Here is a 6188-nt window from a genome sequence, read left to right as displayed (position 1 = left end):
ATACTGAGCCTCATTTTGACTTGTTTTAAGGACATTATGTCAACATTGGATCAGCCTGTAGTGTGTTTTTCCACTTTAATTTTGTGTGTGACTCCAAATCCAGGCCTCCATTGGTTAATAAATTTGATTTCCATTGATGATTTTTGTGTGATTTTGTTGTCAGCACATTCAACTTTGTACAGAACAAAGTATTCAATGAGAATATTTCATTCATTCAGATCTAGGATGTGTTATTTGAGTGTTCCATTTATTTTTTTGAGCAGTGTGTATACACACACACACACACACACACACACACACAGTAATTAAGAGAAGATTTCATGGATTCCAACTAATAATGTTAAAATGTTCCCAGCTGTCAACAAGAGAAAAAATGTTTGAAAGGTAGACAAGAAAAACATCCTTACGTTTACAAGTGTAAAAACATTATTTTTTTCCCTCTCCTCAGCTGACGAAACTGATGAAGGTAAAGAAACTGCATTTTCATTTCTAGGAGTGCAAAGAAACATCTGATTTTGCATGTCTTGGACATATGATTTCTGTCTTTTTTGGTAATGTAGATGAACTTGTTCTTCAGAGGAAGATGAAAGAAAAAAGATCAACATCGCCCAAGGCACCTGAGTGTAAGTAGAGCTTCACCTTCATGTGTACATGTAGAGTTAACCAAACCTTAAAACCAAGTAGCATTGATTTAAAAACTGAAAAATAGTCGGAGAGATGAGTGAAAATGCAGGTTATTCCTAAAAATCTTTATACTTTGGGAGAGAACTGTTGTCAGAGGAGCTTTCCCTGCAAGCCAATGCATCTTGTGTGTGACATCTGACAATTTCATGTATGTCTTAAAGTTCAACATAAGTTTGCATACTCTCACTGAATTACAAAATGTGTACCATTCTTTCAATAAAATGTGAGTAATCTGGCAAAACACCTTTCTTTCATTTTAATGGGTTGTAGATTAAATTATAAAGCATCACAAAACAGCTCAAAAAAACAAAGCAATGATGTAAATACTTGTCCCTGTTCAAAAGCTTGCATACTATTAGTTCTTAATACTGTATATTGCCACCTGTAGCATCAATAATGGCTAACAACCTTTTGTAATAGTTGTGGATGAGGCTCTTTATTTTATCAGGTGGCAAATTCTTCTTGAGGGCAAAAAGCCTTCAGGACACGTAAATTCTTGGTTTGTCTTGCATGAACTGCATGTTTAGATCTCCTCAAAGTGGCTCAGGAGACTCTGATGGCCACACCAAAAGGTTTTCTACTGTAGGGTTGGCCTTGTGCCGGGAAGTCCAAGTGTGTACCATGCATTAACATCCAGGCTGATGAATACAAATTGTACCCCAATACTTTCTGATAATATACTGTGTGCATTTTACTCTCAATGTTGACTAAAGTCCCTGTACTGCTGTAACTGACCCCCCGCCACCCCCAAAAACATCAGAGATTCACCTCCGTGCCTCACAGTAGGGATGAGGTACTTTTGCCCTAGGTCTTCTTGACTTCTCTCCAAACACAGAGTTTATGGTTGTGACCATACAGTTCAGTTTTGGTCTCATCGCTCCAAATGACTTTGTTCCGGACGTTTTGAGGCTTGGCTGTTGGGCATATTGTTAGTTGGCTGTTTGTGGTATTAGCACATTAATTGACTTTTTTCTGGCAACTCAGATGTGTAGCCCATATTTGTTTAAGTACTTATTGTGCATCTTGAAACAGACATACCCCGTTTTCTGCAGAGAAGCCTGTTTTTCAGTGACTTATGTGTTGTTCATTGCATCCTAAACAATTTTCATGGCAGTTGTGCCTAAAATCTTTGCTTTGTAAGCTGACTGTGTCAGAACCCCTAATTTCCCACTTTTTTAATCAGCGTTTGAGCAGTACTGATATTACTGGTACTTTGAAATCTTTGTATATCTTTTTCTAACCTTTTTCTGATTTATGAAGTTCAACTACTTTATTTCACAGGTCCTATTACATTGCTTTTGGGTTCCCCATGACTCAGTATCCAACAAAATCAGTGCAGTCCTAGATAAAATGTAGATGGATTAATGTTCAGTTATCATTATGATTTAAAAAGGGCACACACAAATATGTGATAATAAATGGCTTCATCTGACCACTATTCCTAAATAGTGTTCCTTCACATGACACATGAAGGGGTATGGGGGTTTGCACCCAGAAGTTGCAAACAGAGGTTAAAGTTGCCACACCTGTCCACCGCCTACCTCATCACTCCTGACGCAGGGGCATCCTCGCTTGTTTGAAGCTCCATATACTGAGGAGCACATTGCACATTGTTTTGTTCAGATTGCTTCGTCCTTGAGAGAGTTATTACAGAGTATTGGGGGCCTCTTTCGAGTAAATCTCCCTGCATAATTGATTTAACTTATTTACTTGTTACTTTGCAGAAATTCTGAAGTTATTTGAGGCTTTTGAAAGAAGAGTCCTGCTGAAATTTACACAAATGCGTGAGGAATTTAGGGATGCCATCGTGAGATTATTGGAGAAGAGCACAGGTCAGCCAAGTTCCTCTAGTGACACATCAGCGATGTTAAATGAGTCATGTCAATCAACAGAGGACTCGGAAGCCCTATGCATTAGACTGCAGGAACCCGCATACCTCAAAAAGATGGTGTGAACCTAGACTTGTGCATTTTATTACATACAACAAAAATGTTCTCTTTAAACCTGCGAAAGATGTGTAATGCACTAGAGCCCACCATTTATGATACTCGAGCCATGATATGCTGATGATGCAATACAACCCAATTTCCAAAAAAGATGGGATACTGTGCAAAATGTAAAGAAAAACAGAATGAAATGATTTGAAAAGCAGTTAAACCTCATGTTTCATTCAAAATAGTAGACAACATCTAAAATTTTGAAACAGAGAAATTGATTAATTTTATGCCAGCAATACATTTCAAAAAAAGTTGGGAAGGTGTGCAACAAAAGACTGGTAAAGTTGGATAATGCTTCAAAAAACACCTGGTGGTTAATGGGCAACAGGTCAGTAAGATGACTGGGTATATAATCAGCATCCCAGAGAGGCTGAGTCTTTCAGACATAAGGGTGGGAAGGTGTTTAATAGTCTGTGAAAAACTGCACAGGCAAATAGGGCAACAATATCACAGATTCAGAGAATCCAGAGAAATGCCTGCACTGGGCCTCAGCCCATTTAAAATTGCCTGAGGGAATGCAGATGTCCTGTGGTCCAACAAATTTTGAAACAAACTTTCAATTCTTTCTGGAAATCATGGACACTGTGTCCTCTCAGCTAAAGACCACCCAGCTTGTTATGAGTGGAGAGTTTAAAAGTCTGCATTTATGATGGTATAGGTGTTCATTAGTGTATATGGTGTGGGTAATGAGCACATATGTGAAGGCACCATTAATGCGAAATGATATATACAGGTTTTGGCAACATATGCTGCCATTTAGACAATGTCATTTTAGGGAAGGCCTCACTTATTTCAGCTGAAAAATACCAAATCACATTCTGCACAGCAGTGTGGCTCTAAAGTAAAAGAGTGTGGGTGCTAAACTGACCTGCCTGCAGTCCAGACTTGCCACCTTTGAAAACATTTGCTGCATAGTGGAACAAAAATTATGATCATGGAAATGATGAATAGAGGAAATCATATATTAAATAAGAATGGAAAAACATTTCACTTTCAAAACTACAACAGTTGGTCTGCTAAGTTCCCAAATGCTTACAGAGTGATGTAACAGACTGGTAAACACACCCTGTCCCAAGGTTTTTGGAACATGTTGCTGGCATGAAATTCAAAATGGGCATATGTTTTTAAAATAAAAAATCTCAGCATATTTTATATGTTGCCTTTGTACTATTTTCAAAGTGTAGGCTTTATTTGATTTGTGTATTGTTGCATTCTAGTTGTAACACAGGGAAGCGATGATGAGGCGGACACATATGCGAAGAGAAGCGACATTTATTATGGGCAAATCCATCAACAGGGTCAAGACAGTCCAAGGTTATTGAGCCAACATGGAGAGAACGATGGGAAATAACGTAACTAAACACAGACGGGAAACACAGAGAATGGAACAAATAAAACACAACAGGAAAATTTGCTACACAAGAATACACTACAAACTATAAACTACAAAGACTAGCAAACAACTAGGGAAAAACACAGGGATTAAATACAACAGGGTTAACAAGACACAGGTGGGAAACACAGGTGAGAACAATCAAGGGTGGGGTCTGAAAACAAGGGGGCAGGACCGGGAAGAACTCAATTAAAACACAATAGCACATGGACAGGAATAAAAGGTAAACAAAAGCAGATGGACAGGACTGGGAGGAGCCAATTGTGACAAGTTTTATTTACATTTTGCACAATGTCCCAACTTTTCTTTGGAAATGGGCTTGTATTTTACAAAAAAAGGAGATAATGTTAGGGATTTTGCTCAGAGGATGGAACACGTTCTTGGCAGTGCAGGGTTAGCATACTTTCCACTACAGCACTTGTCTTCCTCGACCTCAAGAGCTACCTCTGTCAAGTCTAGTGCAATCCACAATTTGCCACCTCAGCTCCAGCTAATCAACCTCTTTCTGAAACCTTGATTGGCTGGATCAGATGTATTAGTGTTAAATAAAGGACAGGTTGTAACTAAACTCTCCAGGAAAGGAGCTCTCTAGGACCACGGCTGAGGACTAGTGCTCTATACTGTCTAACCTTTATCAATATTGAGTTAATTGATGGTCTCATGAGAAAGAAACAGCACCATCTTGTGGATTAATAAAATGATCTATTTTTGTCATTTATTAGTTTTATAATGAGCTAAACACATATTAGAATGTAAAATTGTAATAATTGCATATAATATGGATACATGAGCTTATACTTTGAACATATATCAAAACTATTTAAATCCAAAATGTTGCAGTATTGTGCTGTATTGTTTTTTCTCCCTACTTATTATTAGAACTGTTTGCAGATCCAATATCTGAGTCTCCAGGGGGCGGCAGCTTGGGAGATGCTGTACAGAGGATGCTTCACAAAACTGGAAGCAACTCCCTGTGGTCTGAATACAGTTTCAAAGGAAGAAAAGGAAAAGAATATTTTGAGTGACTCCCCATCATGTTATCATATGTAAGTTTGATCGTTCAGAAAAATTACAGGTTAAATTCAATTTCATTATAATATTATCTTTACTATTAAAATTATGTTGGTAATAAGGTTTATTTAAGATATGGTCCAGTTTTATCTGAGAGAATATGGAAAAAATATATTCCTGATATTTTCAAATATTTCAAAAAGGTGCATGCAGCAAGTGGAAGCAAAATGTCAGGTGATTGAAGATTTGATTGCTGTCATGCTGAAACTTGTGCCATATCGTGGAAGGACAAATAATCAGGTGAAACTACTACTGCTTTTCCTATATAATGATAATAATAATAATATTAATAATAACAATATCAATAACAACAACAAAAAAAATAATAATACTAATAATAATAATAACAGTTATTGTTATTATTATTATTGCTATTGTTGTTATTATTATTGTGTATCATCTTGAATAGTAACAATTATTGTTGTATATTGTTATTGTTATTATTATTATTATTTATCCATCAATTGTTATTATCAACAATAATACTTTGATGATGATGATAATAATAATAGTTATTATTATTATTATTATTATTATTACTTCATCTCTTGATCAGTATATAAGGTTCTCTTATAGGAATCTGTAGTGTGGAATGTAACTTGACAATTTCCTGGTTATCACTGTGAAAATAAATGTTAATTAGTATATAGTCATGCCAGTGAATATTTTGGACTATTGATTTATGAGGGGAAAAAAAACCTCAAAAGTGTTCTTTTTTGTTTTTCCTACTGTTTTTTGGAAACCTGATTTGAGTTAAAACCTAAATTCTGAATTGAACTGCTGTCTTTATAAAAAATAGTCTTATATTATGGAATGACCTCTCGTGCAGAACTCACAAATCTTTGGAATCATCCTAATCCCTCTTTTATGGTGCCCCTGGTTAAATGTTATTATTTATACTACTTCCAAAGTAACCAGACCTATTAGCTGACAATAGATGTTTAATTGCCAGAGCTCACAAAATGTAATGTTAACAAATGTGTTCTTGTTTATTCTTTTAGTCCTGTTCAGACCAAGAAAGAGGAGGAGAGGAGGCTTGAAGC

This window comes from Pygocentrus nattereri, chromosome 9, assembly GCF_015220715.1.
Source record: "Pygocentrus nattereri isolate fPygNat1 chromosome 9, fPygNat1.pri, whole genome shotgun sequence".
NCBI lineage: Eukaryota > Metazoa > Chordata > Actinopteri > Characiformes > Serrasalmidae > Pygocentrus > Pygocentrus nattereri.
This window is presented reverse-complemented; position numbering follows the sequence as displayed.